Genomic DNA, 22373 nt, shown 5'->3' with positions numbered 1-22373 from the left:
CCCCCTCCAGCATTTGTAATTTGTGGAAATTAAAGGCATCCAAATAGGAAGAGAAGAGGTAAAACTGTCACTGTATGCAGATGACATGATACTGTATACATAGAAAACCCCAAGGACTCAACTCAAAAACTACTTGAACTGATCAACAAATTTAGCAAAGTAGCAAGATATAAGATTAACATTCAGAAATCAGTCACATTTCTGTATACTAACAATGAAATATTAGAAAAGGAATACAAAAATACAATACCTTTTAAATTACACCTCAAAAAATCAAATACCTGGGAATATACCTGACCAAGAAGGCAAAAGACTTATATGCTGAGAACTATAAAACATTAACCAAGGAAATTAAAGAAGGTGTAAAGAAAAGGAAAGATATCCCATGCTCCTGGGTTAGAAAAATTAATATTGTAAAAATGGCCATACTACCCAAAGCAATCTACAGATTCAATGCAATCCCTATCTAATTACCCATGACATCTATCACAGAACTGGAACGAACAATCCAAAAATTTATATGGAACCACCAAAGCCCCAGAATTGCCAAAGCAATTCTGAAGAACAAAAACCAAGCAGGAGGCATAACTCTCCCAGACTTCAGGCACTATTACAAAGCCACAGTCATTAAGACAGTGTGGTATTGGTGTCAAAACAGACAGACACACCAATGGAACAGAATAGAGAACCCAGAAATAAACCCAGACACCTGTGTTCAATTAATCTTTGACAAAGGAGGCAAGAACATAAAATGAAAAAAAGACAGCTTATTCAGCAAGCATTGCTGGGAAACCTGGATGGCTGCATGCAAATCAATGAAACTGGAACACACCCTCACACCATGCACCAAAACAAACCCCAAATGGCTGAAAGACTTAAATATAAGACAAGACACCGTCAAACTTCCGGAAGAGAATATAGGCAAAACATTCTCTGACATCAACCTTACAAATGTTTTCTCAGGTCAGTCTCCCAAACGCAGCAGAAATAAAAGCAAACATAAACCAATGGGACCTAATCAAACTGACAAGCTTTTGCACAGCAAAGGAAACCAAAAAGAAAAAAAAAGACAACTTACAGAGGGGGATAAAATAGTTTCAAATGATGCAATGGACAAGGGCTTCATCTCTAAAATATATGAACAACTTACACAACTCAACAGCAAAAAAGGCAACAGCCCAATGGAAAAATGGGTAAAAGACCTGAATAGACATTTTCTCAAGGAAGATGTACAGATGGCCAACAAGCACATGAAAAAATGCTCAACATCCCTGATATTTAGAGAAATGTAAATCAAAACTACCATGAGATACCACCTCCCACGTGTCAGAATGGCCGTCATTAATACGTCCACATATATCTTTTTGAATTTATGTTTATCTCTATATATATGCACAGGAGTGAGATTGCAGGATTATGGTAGTTCTATTTTTATTTTTTTAAGGAAACTTCATACTGTTCTCCATGGTAGCTATACCAATTTACATTCCCACTCAAGGTGTAGGAGGGTTCCTTTTTCTACACACCCTCTCCAGCATTTATTACTTATAGATTTTTTGATGATGGCCATTCTTACCAGTGTGAGGCGATAGCTTATTGTAGTTTTGACTTGCCTTTTTTTTTTTTTGTCTTTTGTCTTTTGTTGTTGTTGTTGTTGTTGCTATTTCTTGGGCCGCTCCCGCAGCATATGGAGGTTCCCAGGCTAGGGGTTGAATCGGAGCTGTAGCCACCAGCCTACACCAGAGCCACAGCAACGCGGGATCCGAGCTGCGTCTGCAACCTACACCACAGCTCACGGCAACGCCGGATCGTTAACCCACTGAGCAAGGGCAGGGACCGAACCCGCAACCTCATGGTTCCTAGTCGGATTCGTTAACCACTGCGCCACGACGGGAACTCCTGACTTGCCTTCTTTTGATGCTTAGCAATATTGAGCATCTTTTCATGTGCCTTCTGTATATCTTCTTTGGAAAAATGTCCTTTTAGATCTACTCATTTTTTGATTTTATTGTTTGCTTTTTGATATTGAGCTGTATGAGCTGCTTGTATATTAATCCCTTGTCACTCACATCATTTGAGAATGTTTTCTCCCATTCTGTAGGTTGTCTTTTTGTTCTGCTTATGGTTTTCTTTGATGTGCAAAAACCTATAAGTTTAATTATGTCTCATTTATTTATTTTTGTTTTTATTTCCATTATTCTAGGAGATGGATCCAAAAGGTATTGCTGCAGTTTATGTCAAATAATGTTCTACCTATCTTTTCCTTTAGGAGTTTTATATTATTCAGTCTTACATTTAGGTCTTTAATTCATTTTGAGTTTATTTTTGTATATGGTATTAGAGAATGTTCTAATTTCATTCTTTTACATGTAGCTGTCCAGTTTTCCCAGCATCACCCAATGAAGAGCCTGTCCTTTTTCCATTGTATATTCTTGCCTCCTTTCTCATAGATTAATTGACCATATGTGCAATGATATATATATATGTGTGTGTGTGTGTATGTGTATATGTAATATATATGTAAACAACTAAATCACTTTACTGTATACCTGAAACTAACACAACATTGTTAAATCAACTATATTTCAATAAAAAATTTTAAAATTTGCACTATCTGTTCATGCAGGTCTGTTATAAAAGGTTGAAAATAGGATAATAATATACACAGTAGTTAATGCAATAAACTGTATTCATTCTATGTTTCATCCATCCTTGAAGTAGATGCACGATAAGGTAGATTGTTGTACAATATTGAAGCTAGGTCAGAATGAGTTGGTAAAGGCATTTTTTAAACTACTGAAAAAAATTAATTTGTTCATGTTTTCCAAAGAAATTTCTTGCCCCTGCTTCTCAATGAAAGAATAGGTCAAAATTTTATTTTTCGGTTAAATAACAACCCAACAAAATGTATTTGAATATTTCTGTGCAAGGAAATTCCAATTAATTACAAATGTTTATTATTTAATTTCTTATTAATTTCTAGTGAAAGCATGTTGTATTAGTTTCCGGTGGTTGCTATATCAAATTACCATAAACTTGCTTTGTCAAAACAAAGAGATTTATTCTCTCACAGTTCTGGAGATCAGAATTCCAAAATCAGTTTGTTGGCTGAAATCAAGGTGTCAGGAGGGCCATATTCCCTCAGGAGGCTCTTGGGAAGAATCTGTTTCTCACCTCTTCTAGCTTCTGGTGTTTGCCTGCAATCGTTGGTTTGCAGCAGCATTATGCTAGTTTCTGTGACCACACTGCCTCCTCCTCGTCTATGTCTTTAATCTCTGTTTCTGTCTTACAAAATTACTTGTGATGACAGCATTTAAGGCCTATCTAGTTGGTCTAAAATAATCTCCCAATCTCAAGATCTTTAACTTAATCAAAATTGCAAAGACACTTTTTCCAAAAAGAGTAATATTTACCATTTCCAGGGATTAGGATACTTTATCTTTGGAGCCATCATTTAGCCCACTATACTCACCTTTGGCAAATTCATTTAGGAAGAAAAAGTCTGGCTCATTTTCCTATGCTGAAATTAGTTTTAAGAAATGAAAAGAATTTGATGAATTACATATCCAACATTGTGAAGATGAACATTGAATTTCAAGAAAGGCTATATAGTTGTAGACCTTATGAAAATGAAGTAAAATTGATTAATTTCCTATCTCAACCAATACTGGTAGTATGAATGAAGAAATACAACTGGAAGATGCTGAACTAAAGGGCAAAATGGTACTAAAAACTAAATCTGAAGCTGTGGGAATACCAGGTTTCTGAAATATCTTGGGAGTAATTATCCGAAGCATAAAAAAGGACATTCATGGATTCTTTCCATGTTCAAAATATGTACCTTTATGAACAGCTGTTTTACATTATGAAGCAGCATAAAAATAAATATTCTCAGTTAACATTTTCAAGGATGAATTATTTACTGCCTATCATAACTTGAATATTAGATTTAAATGAGTATCTTGGTGCAGAAGAAAATGAGTAAGGTTCATAGTTAAAAATCAATGTAATGGCAATGAAGAAAGAAACATTTAATAAGAAGTCATTTTCAATTAAAGTTTTTAAAAAATTAAATTTGAAATATAGTCTAATATAGTCCATGGTTGAATTATCTTGTGTGGTTATATAGGATAATTTAATTATAATGTAGAAATCTTTATTATGTGTGTAGTAATTGATATTTTCACATATTCTGCCTTTTCTTACTCTGTTCCATTATCTGCATAGGCCGTGTGTTGTTTTGAGTTTTCAATCCCTGGCTTATGTCTTCTTGCTTCTCATGGATGAATTAGATTATTTTAAAATTCCTGTTCTATTCCTAAGAATAACTTTATGAGTTTATCCTTCCTCACTTTAGCTCTAGTCCTATATTATTGAGGTAATGCCAGCTGCTTCCTAGATCCTCATGCCTCAGTGGTTTAGCAAAATAGAAATGTACTTCAGAGTCACATAAACAAAGTGGATAGTCCTGATATTTGGGGCAGCTTCCTTACAAGGAGTGATTCAGGGACTCAATTTCCTTCCATCCTTTGGCTTTACTATCTTCTCTGTCTTTGTCTGATTTTGGTATCAGGGTAATGATGGCCTCAGAATGGATTAGGAAATATTCCCTCCACTTCAATATTTTGGAATAGTTTGAGGAAGATATTAGCTCTTATTTATATGTTTGTTAGAATTCCCTTGAGAAGCCTTCTGGTCTGGGACTTTTGTTTACTGGGAGTTTTTGTATTATAAATTCAGTCTCACTTCTTGTGATCAGTCTGTTCAGATTATGTATTTTTTCCCTGATTCTCTCTTTGAAGTTTGTATATTTTTAGTAATTTATCCATTTCTTCTAGATTGTCTAATTTTTCAGCATGTAGCTGTTTGTGGTTTCTCTTAAGATATTTTCTGTCTCTGTTATATTTGTTGTTATTTCTCCTCTTGCATTATTTTATTTTATTTATTTGGATCCTCTCTCTTTTTTCCTTGATGAGCTTGGCTAAAGGTTTGTCAAATTTACTTATCTTTTAAAAAAGCCAGCTCTTGGTTTTATTGATCTTTTCTACTGCTTTTGGTTTCTATTTTATTTATTTCTTTTCTGGTCTTTCTGATTTCCTTCCTTCTGACTTTATGCTTTGTTCTTTTTCCAATTCCTTTAGATAGTTGGTTAGGTTGTTTATTTTGAGATGTTTTATTATTTCGTGAGGTAGGCCTGTAATCTTATAAGCTTCTTCAAGCTGATTTTACTACATGCCATAGTAGTAGTTTTTGTTTGTCTCAAGATTTTTTATGACTTCCTCTTTTATTTCCTCATTGCTCTATTGGTTTTTAGTAGCATATTCTTTAGTCTCCATGTGTTTGTGCTTTTACCATTTTTCCTATTGTAATTAATTTCTGTTTCATACAATGGAGTCAGAGACAGTGTTTGATATAATTTCTATCTCCTTAGATTTGTTGAGACTTATTTTGGAGCCTAGCATGTGTTCTATCCTGGAGAAACTTCCATGTGTGCACTTGAAAAGTTCGTGTATTCTGCTGGTTTTGGATGGAATGTCCTATAGATATCCATCAGGTACAGCTTGTCTAATGTGTCTTTTAAGGACACTCATGCCTTATTGATTTTCTCTCTGGATCAATGAACTATTCTTTGATGTAAGTGGGTGTTAAAACCCCCTATTATTATTGTCAAATTCTCTCTTCATGTCTGTTAACATTTGCTTTATGTATTTAGGTGCTCCTGGATTTGGTGCATATATGTTAATGAGTATAATATCCTATTCTTGTATTGATCCCTTTATCATACTATAATGTTATTCTTTTTCTTTCATTATAGAGTTTGTTTTAAAGTTTATTTTGTCTGAGTGTTACTATCCCCACTTTCTTGTCATTTCCATTTTCATGAAATATCTTTTTTTCATCCTCTCACTTTCAGTCTGTTTGTGTCTTTAGCTCTGAAGTGAGTCTTTTGATGGCTCTTGTGTTTTTTATTCAGTCAGTCATCCCATGTCCTTTGACTAAAGTTTTTGGTTCATTGACATTTAAAGTGATTATTGATAGGTATGTACATATTGTTATTTTGTTACTTGTTTTCTAATTGTTTTTGTACTTTGTTATATTCTTCTTTCAATTTCTTCCCTTATGGTTTAATAATTTATTTAGTGGTATGCTTGTATTTCATTCCTTCTAGTTTTTGTATATTCAATGTAGATTTTTGATTTGTGGTTACCATGGGTTTATATATGTTGGCTTATAACTATATCTACTTGTGTTAAACAGTAGTCATTTAAGTGAGGAAACATTCTAAAAAGTCTATATATTTTATTCCTCTTTCCCAACCTTTTGTGTTTTTGATGTCATATTTTATATCTTCATGTTTATTCCTTTACTGATTATTGTAGTTACAGTTGATCATATAATTTTTTGTCTTTTAATCTTCATACTAGCTTATTTAAGTGATTGATCCTCAGCCTTTTCTTTATATTTGCCTTTACTACTGGGAATTTTCCTTTCCTATAAATTTTTACTTCTTGTTATAGTCTTTTCCACTAATAGGTGACCCTTTAACATTTCTTTTAGGGTAGGTTTAGTTCTGTGTAAATTCTTAGTTTTTGCCTGCTTTTGAAGTTCTTTTAACTCTACTTCAATTTTAAATGATAATCTTGCTACACTTATCCTATATTGCATATTTTTCCCTGTCAGCATTCTGAATGTACCATGCCACTCCCTTCTGGCCTGCAAAATTTCTGCAGAGAAATCAGCTGATAGCCTTATGGGGGTTCCTTCATATGTATCTCTTTGTTTCACTCTTGCTTGCTTTTATAATTCTCTTTATATCATTTACTTTTGCTATTTTATTTTGATGTGTCTTGGTGTGGATCTGTTTGGGTTCATCTTATTTGGGAATTTCTGTGCTTCCTGTACCTGGATATCTATTTCCCTCTTCAGTTTTGGGAAGTTTTAAGACAAAATGTTATCAAAGGAGTTCCTGCTGTGGCTCCATGGGTTAAGAACCAAGTATTGATCCCTGGCCTTGCTCAGTTGGGTTAAGGATCCACAGTTTCCACAAGCTTTGGTGAAGTTCACAGGTGCAGCTTGGATCCAGTGTTGCCATTGCTGTGGTGTAGGCTTCAGCTACAGCTCTGATTTGAACTCTATCCTAGGAACTTCCATATGCTGCAGGTATGGCCATAAAAAGAAAAAATAAAAAAATTTTCAAATACATCTTTGATGCTTTTCTCTGTTTCTTTTTTTGGGACCCCTGTAATGCCAATGTTGGTATGTTTACTGTTGTCCTAGGGATCCCTCAGACTTCTCATTTTTTTAAATGTGGTGTTTTTGTGTTTTGTTTTGTTTTTAGAGTTTCTGATTGGGTGATTTCCATTTTTCTATCCTCCATGTCAGTTATGTGTTCTTTTGTATCACCTAGTTTGCTGCTATAAATTTTAGAAATATTTTAGGAACTAGCACCTATTGCAGTGAAAAAGTATTTATCAGAAGTGTCAGTGTCACTTGATTTTATTCACTTTTATGTTCTAGGAAAATTAATGATAATATATTTATTTTAAATAATATTTAATTATCTTATTTTGTAAAAGTGTTCTTATATACATTTATCTACTTATTCTTCTATTTGAGTATATTCGTAAAAGAAATTTGGCTTGGTTTTCCAAAGTTAACAATGGTTATTTTCAGCTCATGGGATTGAATTTGTTTTCTTTAGTCCTTTTTTGTTTTGCTTGGAAAGAATTTTTTAATGAGAATGAATCATTTTTACTTCAAAAACAAGATTACTGTTTTTTCAGAGCTGTTAGTGCAGATTTCTATTTTTAACTTATCAATTTGAAAATAGTGTACACACATATGTGGGGGTATGTGTGTGTGACTTTGTGTGTTTATATGGTATATACACATGGTAAATGTGTAGGTTGTTTACTGATACAAAAGAATTTTTGGAGCATATATACAAAGTGTAGAACAGTGCTGTAATATGATTTATTTTGATATTTTCATGTATATGTGTGTGTATTGTGGTTTACATGTATATATAGGCATTAAAGCAATTTGGAAGACTATCAAATGTTGAATGATTCTCTCTGGGTGTTAAGGTTATAGGCAAATAGCATTTTTTTTCTCATGTGTTTTTCCAAATTTTTGAAATTAACATAAGTTAATTGTACAATTAAAATAGTTTATTAACTTATTAACTTATATTAATATAAGTGTATTAACTTATATTCCTGAGAGACTGAGAAAAATATCTGTGGCTTTTAAGAAGTGCAAAGCTTCCTAATTACTTTGTACATAAAAACTTACAAAGGTAATTAAGTAAATTTACCTGGTTTCCTGGTGTCCTAAAATAATTAATGTTTTTATGAAGGGTAAAGAAAAAATTGCATAACAAATAAACCTATTAAAAATTTCTACAGAAAGTTTCCATTTTTTATGCTGTTCTTAATAGGAAATGTTTTAGCTGATATGAATAGGCAAGGAAATTTTCCCAGTTTTTTAGTGCCAAAATTTTTATGAAATCTCATCAGGCCAACCTATTTGTTCTCTTTTTCATTGTCATTGCACTGTGGTTTTCATTATTATTTACTAACTCGATTAGAGTCTACTGCTCTCGTCAAATATTTCCCAGCTTTTTTCATGTGAAGATTTCTTTTTTTGTTAAATGCTAGTAATTCATTCATTTGATTTCTCTGTGGAGGATGAATAGCTACATAGCAATCTCAAAGCCACAGGAGAATGTCAAAGGTGTTTCTTAATCTGTTTTACAAATGATTATAACAGCTGAGAAATAAGTCAAGGAGAGGAAATCACCTTCTCCAACTAGGAATTTATTGTCCATTTAGGTCTAGGAAAAATCTTTAACCCAGTGGGGATGATTACATTTTCTTTATTTTAAATTTAGAAGACTTAGAAGAGACACAAAAGAAAAACATTTAGAGTAATGTATGAATGTTTACAGTTTAGACAACTGGAGTTTTCAATGGAATACTTCTGTAAGAAGACCTGTAAAAATACAGACATGGAAATAGCCAGCTAGACTCTATTCAGAATTTGTTCATTTTTCCTTGAAAAGCTTTATTTGTGTATTTAAATTTAAGGATTTTTAAAAAAAATTATATTACAGATAGAATCAGATAGGGTCTTACTTTCTTCACATGTGATGAGAAGCAATGATATAGAAGAAGCATCATTGAGAGACAGGAAAAAACTCTTTATTTCATTAAGATTGCCTTTCATGGATGAAAAGTATTCTTAAAATATGATATATATTTAAATATAAATATCTATGCACATCATATGCCTTTTAATGTTTCAAAAATTGACAATTTTATAAACTCCAGGCTATGTGTTTTTTCCACAGAAGCAAATGGGGCATGCATGTTTCTCTTCAAATCTTCTCAACCCTCCTTGGACTTCAGCCATTGCTGCCCCAACCCATTCTATACTGCTTTGACCACCTTTGCACAAGCATAACCTGACAGGCTTCTCTTAGAACCACACAGTTTACCTACATATCACTTTCTACTCCAGAGCTTCTCCAGTACAATGATGTGGGATACTGTGGCAATTCGCCTGGCACACAGGATGTTAATTCCCAAAGGTCACCCTTGATCAGTGGAAGATGGGACTCACAGGAATCCAGTGTGTAAATATGTTTCCATTTCTTCTGTCAAAAAATAATTCAGAGACTCATCTAATAATGCTCCCCAAGGTGGTCACTTGCAGTGGTGTCCAATACAATTGGCCTACTGTCCTTTCACTTTACTATCCATAACTCTTCCTCTTCCCTCTAAGATCTCGTTCTACCCTAAGGACTTAACATACACAACTCTGGCTCAGCCTCTGTATTTGAAGAAACCCAGGTTAAAACAGAGATACCAAAAGTAGCCACAGAAAGCTGTCAGGATGGGATTTTGGAACTAGCAATAAGCACTAATTGCTGGTTGTAAGTAAGGTAGGCATAACTTCAATAGTTTCATATATCCAAAAATAGTCCTACAAATAACATATTCTAATAAATCATATAACAATCATATAATGTTTTTAATCTCTCAATAATAAAAATGTATCAACTATGCTAGAGGAAACTTTGAATTATCTTTCTAGTTTCTCTGTAGAAAATGTTACAAAGTTGTCATATGGAGAAGAAATCAAAGTGTATACAGCTATAAAAAGTAAGATTAATAGTATTATGCATTTGATATTGGGCATAAATTTTATGTTTTTTTTTCTAGTGTTTTGTGGTATTATTTCAGGGGTTGGTAAGTGACCTGAGCTAGTCTAATTTGAATTTCAGATCTTATGATGATGAACGGGCATTTTCGCTGGATTCAAACCTGAAAGATTATTGTCCCAGGGGCTATAAGCTACTTTCTTGAAAGCATGTAGGCTTAGATAATGGAGCCAATAGCAACTAGGAAATGCTTAAAAATTAAGAAAGAAGAAAATAATTTGACTCCTAGAATAAGAGGAATCTGAAACCACTGTTCCATTATATGAGGCAATAAATTCCTCTTTCTTAGACATTTGAGTTGGATTTTCCATTACTCACTACAGAAAGCAAAGGTACACAGGGATTACTATCCTCTTGAACACAATGAATGACAAAACATTTGGCTTTTTTCTGGTATAAAAACCATATCTAATTATTTCCAATGTTATTTCAAACATGGCCCATGACATCCTGAGTAAACTGTACTTATTCCTCATTCTTAATTTTCTTATGATTTCTTCAGGGAAAACTATTTTGGTTTTCATTAGTTTATTTTCTCTGATTTGCATTCTTATAGCACCTTATATTTCATTTTTATATTATATATAAATAGATGATAGATTGATAAATAGGTAGACAGATGATAGATAGACGATAAATTTGTCTTCTGTATCTCCCATAAGACTTTAAGCTCCAAGAGGGAGGCTTACCATCTTCATTTATTTTCAAAGGTATATGCCTGGCATCAAGCCCAATGTCTGTATGAAAAGAATACTAGTTAAGTGAGAAAATAGTGCCTGATGGAATGATAGAATGAATGAATTATTTAACTCATATAAACATGAAAAGCCAGAATCTTCAAATTGCTAATAAATACATGAGTATGTATATACTCATATACAATTATGTATGTATACTTATTTTATACATATTTGTGTATGTATGTGTGTACATATATAGATACATATATGTGTGAACTTATATATGTAGACACACACAGAAACATACATGTTAAAGAATGTGAAGGGAAGATCTATACAGGCCTGAATGCCATGTAATAGTCACAGTGCTCAGGATCCCTTGAAAACCCATTTGATCTTAGAGTGGAGTAGGTAGTAGAGCAGATGACAGAAAAAGAGGAAGGTATGCTCTAAATGCAATCAGCAAATACTATTTTGTTTTATGTTGAGATATTTTTTTCTACACAAATTACATAAGAAAATTACACTATCTTGGTATAATATGTGTGATGAGGATGGCTAAACATTTGCAATAAGAATAAGTCATTAAATATCCTGGGGCGAAAATACCCATAATGAAATACAAATGATCTCCTTGGTGATTGTGGATGCCATGGGACAGAACACCAACCACAAGAAAAGAGATTACCTGACTATAAAGCCAAACTGACTGCAACCCAGGGAAGTGACAACTGACTCCATTTCTACCATAGCCAAATAAGGCAGCACTATTCACAGAAGCCAAGACATGGAAACAGCGTAAATGTCCATTGACAGATGAATGGATTAAGAAGATATGTTATATATACACAATGGAATACTATTCAGCCATAAAAAAGAACAAAATAGTGCCATTTGCAGCAACATGGTTGGAACTAGAGACTCTCATACTAAGTGAAGTAAGTCAGAAAGAGAAAGACAAATACAACATGATATCATTTATATCTGGAATCTAATATACAGTACAAATAAACCTTTCCACAGAAAAGAAACTCATGGACTTGGAGACCAGACTTGGGGTTGCCAAGGGGGAGGAGGAGGAAGTGGGATGGACTGGGAGTTTGAGGTTAATAGATGCTAACTATTGCCTTTGGAGTGGATAAGCAATGGGATCCTGCTGTATAGCACTGGGAACTATATCTAGTCACTTATTGTGGCACATGATGGAGGAAAATGTGAGAAAAAAAATGTATATATGTATGTGTGACTGGGTTACTTTACTGTACAGTAGAAAATTGACAGAACACTGTAAACCAACTATAATGGAAAAAATAAAAATCATTTAAAAATGAGAATCATCTTATGATTCTCCAGAATTGCCTCCCTCCACAAAAGATTTTATTCTGATGTATCCATTAGAATTAGGAAAAATTATCCTTATCTTGGAAATAAGACAAAAAAGAATACAGCATATTTTTTCAGTGACATACTGGGACATTTTATCAACAGGTCTACCCTTGGATTATTTGCTTCTCTTGGAAAATATAATTCTGAAGCTACTCTCCAAGGAAGGAGAGATTTTTTTCTCATAAAAAGATCACCCCAAAGGTTGTGTTCTTATTGCCTCTCTTGGACCCAAACAAGCTTTCTGTCTTACCTAGACAATTAAAGTTCATATTTTCAAACACCTGTAACTAGTTTCTCAAAAGTTCTTTGAACCAACTTTATCATCCTACTGGTCACATGATTAATGAGTTAACACTCAGTGATACCCCTGTTGTATAAAAGACTTGTGTTTATTTTTTGGAAAAATTACCCTTTGAGCATGAGAATCTATGCTCATTCCTATTTATTTAGCACAACAGTTTTGAGGAATATTTAAGCCATTAATAATTTTTTTTATGACCTCACCTGTGGCATGTGGAGGGTTCTGGGCTAGAGTTGAGTTGGAGCTCCAGCTGAGGCCTCTGCCACAGCCACAGCAACACTGGATCTGAGCCACATCTGTGACCTATGTGACAGTGCCAGATCCTAACCCACTGAATGAGGCCAGGGTTTGAACCTGCACCTCGGAGAAACATCAGATTCTTAACCCACTGAGCCACAATGGGAACCCCAGTAGAAGTATTTTGAAATTATCTTTTCCTCCATTGACTTCTATTGAGAAAAATGTTGGGTTTTTCTGTATTTTAAGACATTAAGGCTACTTTTTTCCTTTTTGGGCGAGTGTTTTGTAAAGTGGGTCCCCCTCGTAGCAAAGTTGCTCTCTTCTCATTGAGACTGGTTAAATTTCACACCTGGTGCCTACACATTCTACCCTTACATAATGGAGTTTGACACATCATATGATTTTAATGGCCCTCATGCGCAGCCTGTGGATGTTAGCAACTTCAAGTGTTTGGGTAGTCTCAGCCTTTCTTCCCCCCACTTTAGTATTCTTTTTCAGCTTTCGTAAGATCAGAAACCAGTAGGCAGCTCAAGGAACTGACTTAGTAAGTATTTGAGGCCAACTTATTTCTAGATATTATGAAAGTGGTGTGAGGTGTGACAGGAGCACCAACACAGGTGACTTGTTACTGAGGCAGGGGGGCTCAAGGGGGTGCTATTAACAGTGTCTTCTAGAGCCATCTTTTTGGCACCTCTGTCCCTGTGAAGCCAGTACACCATCTGGCAGTTAGGCATAGTGCCATTTTAACAGATGGGACCCATATAGGAGGCTCTGAGACCATTTATTACTATCAACCACAGTGTCGGACAGAGTTTTCTGAGGAAATATTCAACTCACTCATTTTCACCTTGGCTTTTAATTCCTCAGTAAAAGTAGATAATATTTCTTCCTTTAAGTGAGGAAAAGACAAGAAATGGTTTTCTCTTGGGAGTCTGGTGCTATCAGAGAATGAGTTGATGCCAAATCTTATACACGCTCATTATTCATACAACTTTAGCAAAGTGACTCTTTTTTTTTTAAATATTTCCCTTTCAAAATATTCTATAACAGCCTAGTTTTTAGCCTCATAATTTGATATGTATATGTATATGTCTTTTGGATGTGATTAAAAACAAAACAGATTGAGTCATTTTCCCCTTTTGATGTCCTAGAAAGAACTGAAATTAAGAGGGAAAAAGCTATCAATCATTGGCCACTTGGAAAAATTTTGGTGGGTGCTTAACTTAGGCATATGATATTTTTATGATTCAAAGGAGTAAATGATACAATTTTTGCCCTCAAAAAACTTATCAGTTTGTTGGGAAGATAAAACACATACCTAAAATGACATTTCTTCTTTCACTGTAAAAGTAATTCATAATTGGAATAGGGCATTAGAAAAATACAGACAAATGGAAGAAAAATAAGTTATCCATAACCTTATCACACAAAACCAATTCCTGCTACACTTTGAGGTGTTCATCCCCAGTGTTTTGTTGTTGTTGTTATTGTTGTTGTTTGTGGGTTTATTGGTCTTTTTCAGTGCACACTATTTGGTTCATGTATTTATGATCCTATTACATATCTAGCTTTTGATACTGATCTTTCATAATATGCTATGATCCTATTACATATCTAGCTTTTGATACTGATCTTTCATAATATGCTATAGAGATGGCTTTAATAAACATCTTTGTAAATGAACTTTTTTCTTTTTTATTCTTATGTGCTTAGAAAATATCTCCAGGAGTTCCCGTTGTGGCTCAGTGGTTAATGAATTTGACTAGGAACCATGAGGTTGCGGGTTCGATCCCTGGCCTTGCTCGGTGGGTTAAGGATCTGGCGTTGCCGTGAGCTGTGGTGTAGGTTGCAGATGCGGCTCGGTTCCTGTGTTGCTGTGGCTCTGGCGTAGGCCAGTGGCTACAGCTCCAATTCGACCCCTAGCCTGGAACCTCCATATGCTGCGGGAGCGGCCCAAGAAATGGCAAAAAGACAAAAAATAAAAAAGAAAGTATCTCCAGAAGCAAACTTTCTGGGTCAAAGGGAATACTTGTTTATCAAAGAATTTTCAAGAGTTCCCATCATGACTCAGTGGTTAATGAATCTGACTAGGAATCATGAGGTTGCAGGTTCGATACCTGGCCTGGCTCAGCGGGTCCAGCGTTGCTGTGAGCTGTGGTGTAGGTCACAGACGCAGCTCAGATCTAGCATTGCTGTGGCTGTGGCGTAGGCCAGCAGCTGCAGCTACAGCTCCAATTAGACCCCTAGCCTGGAACCTCCATACGCCATGGGTGCAGCCCTAAAAAGACAAAAAAAAAAAAAAAAAAAAAAGAATCTCCATACATTATAAGTATATATTGTTTAATAGTTACTGAGTATACATTTTGTTTCAGACATTATATGAGGCATTTGTATTTACAAAACTTCCCTTTAACATTCATAACTACCATCGTGGATAGATATTTTAATTCCAATTTAGCTGACAAAGCAACTGAGATACACATGTCATGAAACCAGTCATGAGTATAAATGCAAGGAATAAAATGTTGTCTTTTGCCTCCAATCTAGTTCTTATTCCACCAAAATATTCTGGTTCCTTTAGATGGAGATGTTCAAAGAAGAGTGAGCTTATTATTTACCTACTCCAAAAAGTTAGTAGCATAGTTTAACTACAGACAAATATTAACTTCCGGCAGATTTTTTTTTTATTTTTTTTTTTTTTTTTAATTTTCCCACTGTACAGCAAGGGGGTCAGGTTATCCTTACATGTATACATTGCAATTACAGTTTTTCCCCCACCTTTTCTTCTGTTGCAACATGAGTATCTAGACATAGTTCTCAATGCTATTCAGCAGGATCTCCTTGTAAATCTATTCTAGGTTGTGTCTGATAAGCCCAAGCTCCCGATCCCTCCCAATGGCCTTCCTGCTTCTGTGTTTGAAGCCTGAGGTCTTCTCTCTCCCTAGAAGTATTCTTCTCTAGGTTTTACAGATCTTATCTTCTGAACAGGAATAATCCTGATAGGGAAGGAATAATTATAATTATCTGTTGCAATAAGTAATCTGCATGTTGTTTGGAGAGTTTACTCTGGTAAATCTTTCTATCTTTCTACCTAGTGGTTTTGAAACATAAACCTATCATAAGGTAGGAAATCTACAATGGTGAGAATTTTGAATATTTCAATTCAAGTCTAAGTTTACTTTCTGTATCTCAGTTTTTTAAGCATAGTTGTTGCGCCAATTTCTGCTATATAGCAAAATGACTCAGTAATACATATATATACCTTCTTTTTTTATATTATTTTCTATCATTCTCTATGCCAGGAATCTGGATAGAGTTCCCTGTGCTATACTGTAAGACCTTATTGTTTATCCATTCTAAATGTAATAGCTTCCATCTACTAACCCCAAACTCCCAGTCCATCCCACTCCCTCACTCCCCATGCTTGGTAACCACTAGTCTATTCTCTGTGTCTACGAGCCTGTTTCTGTTTTACAGGTAGGTTCGTTTGTGCCATATTTTTAGATCCCACATATAAGCAATATCACATAATATTCATCTTTCTCTTTGTGACTTACTTCACTTTGTATGATACTCTGCAGTGGCATCCATGTTACTACAAATGGTGATAGTTCATTCTTTTTTATGGCTGAGTAGTATTCCATTGTATGTATATACCATATCTGCTTAATCCATTCATCTGTCAGTGGATATTTAGGCTGTTTCCATGTCTTAGCTATTGTGAATAGTGCTGCTATGAATATAGGGGTGCGAGTATCTTTGAATTTTAGTTTTGTCCAGATACATGCCAGAAGTGGGATTGCTGAGTCATATCCTAATTCTATTTTTAGTTTTCTGAGGTTCCTCCATACTGTTTTCCATAGTGGTTATACCTGTATTTCATGTTTTTTAAGAAAGCACTTCAGAGGGATATATTTGATCTATTAGTTTCATTATTTGTTATATTTTAATGTGTTTTATGTGTATACAACTTATTTTCCCACCATGTTTTAAGTTCCTTGAAGTTAAGAATTAGTTATTATACATAATTCTCTTTATGTAATAATTACAAAAATGCCCAGAAAATGGCATGAAGTGTTTATATGTTATAAATTACCTTTCTTTGTATAGAAAGGCAGATACACTATTGTTTCACTGAAGTATTCACTAAAGTGTTAAGATATCAAAGAGAATTGTTCTTGTCATATTTGTATTCCTTAAGCAACATCACTATGCATAGATGCTCAGATATCTTTTTGTAAAAAAGTATTACAGAAAACATATTTGTAGTAATACAAAATGTTTCTACTTCATGGGATTTATACTGCTCTTGGACATCTCAAGCATATGCCTGGGAATGTGATAACAATAGAGGGCCAGCTGTCATGAATTTGCTGCATTATTTTGTTTGGGGCCATTGTATGTATATTTATGACTTAGTTCACAGACCAATCTGTTGAAAAGTGCTATTGGTGATAGAATATTACAGTACCAAAACCCACTGTGATAAAAGATAATTCTTCAGACAAAATATATATTTGGAATTTTTTTTCAAAAATAGAAATTATATAAGCCAAGAAATATGTAAGTATGTATTGATAGACCAGATATTCCATTGAAATTAAAATAAGGTTTGAAAATTATTCATTTTCAAGTAGAAGTTTATATTGGTCAGTATTCTGCTTTGACAGATATAGCACAAGTGTCAATTTTAATGGCCTTGACAGAATAGTTCCTTATCATTAAATTTTTAAAAGTTTAACCAAAAATATACATTTTTTAGTGGGAAATTACCCTTGCTCACATTTCTGTTATTAAAAGTAAAATTTGGAATATATGTTTTATTTTAAATGGTTTTAGGATACTGAAAAATTACATGAAATCACAAAAGGGTCTTCTTCAAGAAGAAAAGGTGAAAAAAGCATAAATACTAGTAAAAAGGGACTTGCACACACACGATATTTTATACATACTATAGACACTAACTCTCTATCGGTGTCACATTCATTCTTTGTTGTTATCAGTTATCATTGATGAGTGCAAAAAAGTCACATGAAATGCTTGTTGAAATAGTAATTCTTCTTATTGTTCTCATATAGTTCCTGTTGACATTTTATTACCTAATATGATTATTCATTTAATCAGATTGATAAGTACTGTTGTTATTTTCTATGGTCTTTATAGGAACCCTAAGCATATTCTTTAAATGTCACTCTAGAAATTTTAGAGAAAGTCTTGTACATTTGCAACCCACCACATGCATAAGAATCTTCACACTTTATACTGGAAAAACAAATAAGCAAATAGATATTTTTTTTAATCCCAAACTGGAAACAATTGTGTGTGTGTATATATATATATATATATATTTTAGTCTTTTTGACTTTTCTAGGGCCACTCCCACAGCATATGGAGGTTCCAAGGCTAGGGGTCGAATCAGAGCTTATAGCTGCTGGCCTGCTCCAGAGCCACAGCAACACGGGATCCGAGCTGCATCTGTGACCTACACCACGGCTCATTGCAATGCTAGATCCTTAACCCACTGAGCGAGGCCAGGGATCGAACCCACAACCTCATTGTTCCTAGTCAGATTTGTTAACCACTGAGCCACGATGGGAACTCCAACTGTGTATATGTTTACAGTAAAAAGATATAAACACAAAATGTGGTATTTCAAAGAGAACTATATAGCAATGAAAAGGAATAAGCCACAGTGATGAACAGTAACATGTTAACAAGTATCTCAAAAGCTTATACTTACATAAAAATCAGATTATCGAAGAATACTCACAGTATGAATATATTTATATAGACTTGAAAAATAGTAACACTAAACAAATGGTAAAGTGTAATTTAAAAATAAGGTTTATTAGCTCAAAGTCAGGGTATTGGTTAGGGGAAATTAAGGGACTGCAATTGAAGAGTATATATAGTCTTTTTGTTTGTTTGTTTAATTGTTATTTCCCCAATACAGCTTTTTTTCTACTGTACAGCATGGTGACCCAGTTACACATACATGTACACATTCTATTTTCTCACATTACCGTGCTCCATCATAAGTGACTAGACATAGTTCCCAGCACTACACAGCAAGATCTCATTGCTAATCTATTCCAAAGGCAATAAAAGGTCTTACTTTCTAAACTTTTTTAATGAGGACATGAGTTCATTTTATCATTATTTATATGCATAAGTTTTATAGAATTTCTTAATGCATAATACTTCCACAATAAGGAAAATTTTTAAATTCTTGATTAAAATAAACAATAGCAAGTGTTTTAGTGTATTATTTTTACTAAAAATAAACAATGTAAAGACACATGAATCATGAGAAATTCTCCAGAATGCTAGACATAGATGCAGAGCACCCAGGTTGAAATTTTACCACTTCCACTGACTATTGGAGCTTTTGGCAAATCACTTGACTTTACAATACCAATTTTCTCATTTATAACCTAAGAATAATTCGTAGCCAATTGCTTTATGGTAGAATTTTTGTAGGTTCAAATGAGCTGTTGAATGCTCAAATTTGAAGATAAAATTTTTAAAAAATATATAAGCTTTAAGTTGTAATATATGAACTATACAGCTAAATTCTGTAATATTGGAAAAAATTATTTGAAAACTTATTGGATAAATCCTTAAGTGTAAATCATAATATGACATGAACTTTCAGCAGTTGTATTTATATAAAACTCTTAAGTGCCAAATGCAAGTGACTCTGACTGTTCATTAATAAGAAATGGCTTTTCACCATGAGGCTTATACAATATTAATAATAAAACTCAGGGCAAAGCAAATGTCCAGAATTATAGCTAATCAATATACCTAATGGCTGTTTTGCTAAATATTGGTTTGTTGTAAATTATTTCACTAAGCAATCAGTTTTCAGACTTCACTTAATTGACCACATATTCCAATTTGTTAATGACTTGTTTTGGTAAGTATTAATATTTTTCCTTTATGATTATGTAATGAATGCTATAGCAATATTTTAAGTGATGTTCAACTAACTGAAAATTAGCTAACATTAATTGCTTAGTTTTCTCTTGAACTTTGGCATATTCTTTTTCAAGAGGTAAATGTAATATTTATTCAATACAGTCAATACAAATAATACCATAAAATGTTTTTGAAAATAAAGTGAATTAGATAAATTTGGTAAATTTTACAAATTGATTATTTACTAAATTAATTCTCTGGAGATTCACTTTTTTGGCGAACTAACTTGCTTCTTTATGGCAGGACAGGGACAAATTTATTATGTTTTAAAGCAGGACAGAAACGCCTGGAGAGGAAATCAGTATGTGTGAGAGGGGAGTTATAAAAAAAAAATTTTGGAAGATTTAAGTGGATGGATATTGAACTAATGCACAGGATTGAATTTTCAATCAAACTCACTCAAAACAGAGATTTTAACTAGTAATCAAGCTTTACTAACAATTCCAAGGATGTAAGTGATCAAATAAGCGCTAGATGAAGTAGAGCGTTGAATAAATATCCCACCTGCTTCCCTGGGTCTGTCTTTTTTTTGACATTGGACACACGCAACTGGCCCAGAATGATAGATGGAATCTCTAAGTGAGGTTTGTGAGTTTACTCACATAGCAGAGAATGTTTATGAAACATCTCCATTCTATACTCCACAGAGGTGACTAATTTATGTGGCATTCTTCAAGGATCCATATTTCAAAATCTTTGGATCTTGTGTTTATTTGCTACAGGTAATACTTTGACCAGGGATATTTTACAAAGGGAATTCTAAAGATTAAGTATTTTCCTTCTAGAAAATCTCACTAGTCTGCTAACATATAGGTCCAGTGGAGAGGCCTCAGGCCAGATCATTGGCTTTCTTCCGGTAACTGTAGGCATATCCCACTGGAAAAAGAGGAAATGATTATAAACTGGCTGCTTATCTCCTTTCTCTCAGAAATTTGGGTGAATTTAGAGATACACATTGCAAATTATGAAAAAAGAAAAGCAAAATGGAAAATCAAAGCAATTAGAGACTCAAGGAATGTGTAAGAAAGACAATAAAATCCAGTGATTCACAGCTCTTCAGAGAACAATATTTCTGTAGTCATAAAAATGTAAACAGATTTATAAATTTAAAATTCAGCCCTGATTGTAGAATGTAAGTGTATAAATACACATAATATAATTTTAGAATTAAGCAGTAGGTGAGTGGAAAGGAATAGTGTGGATAATAAAATTATTATCTTAAAAAGTCATAAGGTACTCTCCATGTTAATAGGACAAAGAATAAAGGAACTAGTATATCATTTTAAGTTATAAGGTTAACCAATTTTGAACTAAAAGTAATAGTAAAACTTTTACTAAGAGGTTGAAACAAAGGTGGTGTAAGTCAGTCAAGTCCTCATAAGCCATAACAATATGTCAGAAAACAAATGTCACAGTGAGGAAAATACTTGTTTTATAGATATAGAGAACACATGGAATATTTTCCTTGATATAGAAGTCATATACACAAACCAAGAAGAAAAAAGAAAATACCGGCTAGATAGAGAAATGAGCTAAAAATATGCATAGGTAGTTTATCCCCAATTTTTAAAATTTTTGCTTTATGTATTTATTTTTTGGGGGGAGCAGCACCTGTGGCATATGGAAGTTCCCAGGCTAGGGGTTGATTCAGAATTGCAGTTGCTGAGAGGACAAGATGGCGGAGGAGTAGGAAGACACGCTCGCCCTCTCCCACAAACACAACAAAAAAAGCACATCTACAGAATAAATGACTCGCACAGAACAGCAACCAATCGCTGGCAGAGGAACCTAAACTCCAATAACGGCAAGAAATTCGTGACATTATTGGGCAGAACAGGAGAAAAGAGGAGAGTGAGAGAAGGCGAATCCGAGCAAGACGGGGGCTCCCGAAAGGGAACTGCGGAGGAGAAAGGGATCCCGCACCCTGGAAAGTCACCTACCGGGCGAAAGATCAAACGAACCGGAGGAATCTCCAGATGCAGAGAAGAGTGTAGCAGTAAGTTGGAGTACGGAAAAGCCAATCAAGAACCCAACGGACCATCTGAACTACGGGCAGAGTCACCAAAAATTGAGACGCCTGGGTGGGGCCTGGGCACCGAGACCTCGCCTCTGAAGGTTAGTCCCCGAGAGGGGGCCGGGGGACGCCTGGGTGGGGGCTGAACACCGAGACCTCGCCTCCGAAGGTTAATCCCTGAGAAAGGGCCGAGGGACGCCTGGGTGGGGGCTGGGCACCGAGACCTCGCCTCCGAAGGTTAATCCCTGAGAAAGGGCCGGGGGACGCCGCCTGGGTGGGGGCTGGGCACCGAGACCTCGGCTCCAGAGATTAGTCCCCGGGCTAGGGGGGCGGGGCAGAGCGGAAACTGCTTGGGAGGTCTAGAAACCAGTTGACGGGGCAGAGACTGCCTGGGAGACTAGAAAACAAAGCTGTCGCAGAGGAAGGGAGCAATACTCCAGGAGTGGGGAAGGGGAAAGCCACATCAGAGGGAACCTGGGAGAAGAGCCTGGTCTGCGCCCGTGCTGGGGAGGGGAGAGAAGAAGGGGTGGGTCCCCATAGAATACC

At 34.8% G+C, this 22373-nt stretch overlaps 1 long non-coding RNA gene across 16 annotated transcripts in view; it reads left to right on the top strand.

Moving 5' to 3' along the window:
• LOC102159998 (uncharacterized) overlaps window positions 1-22373 on the top strand; it is a 749988-nt gene that overhangs the window by 307425 nt on the left and 420190 nt on the right. For 10 of the 16 annotated variants that reach the window (XR_014829067.1, XR_014829070.1, XR_014829072.1 and 7 more), the window contains one exon: window positions 9353-12233. The exons of the other annotated variants lie outside the window; for them this stretch is intronic. This is a non-coding gene — a long non-coding RNA (uncharacterized LOC102159998). Of the gene's footprint in view, window positions 1-9352; window positions 12234-22373 lie in introns of those variants that run through there. 16 annotated transcript variants of the gene reach the window in all.

This window comes from Sus scrofa, chromosome 15, assembly GCF_054392235.1.
Source record: "Sus scrofa isolate SSC_HxYL_T2T_F1_AM1 chromosome 15, Sscrofa_HxYL_maternal_Yorkshire_Landrace_v2.0, whole genome shotgun sequence".
Classification (NCBI taxonomy): Eukaryota; Metazoa; Chordata; class Mammalia; order Artiodactyla; family Suidae; genus Sus; species Sus scrofa.
Note: the sequence above shows the minus strand (reverse complement) of the source record. Positions and strands in the feature narration are given on the sequence as shown.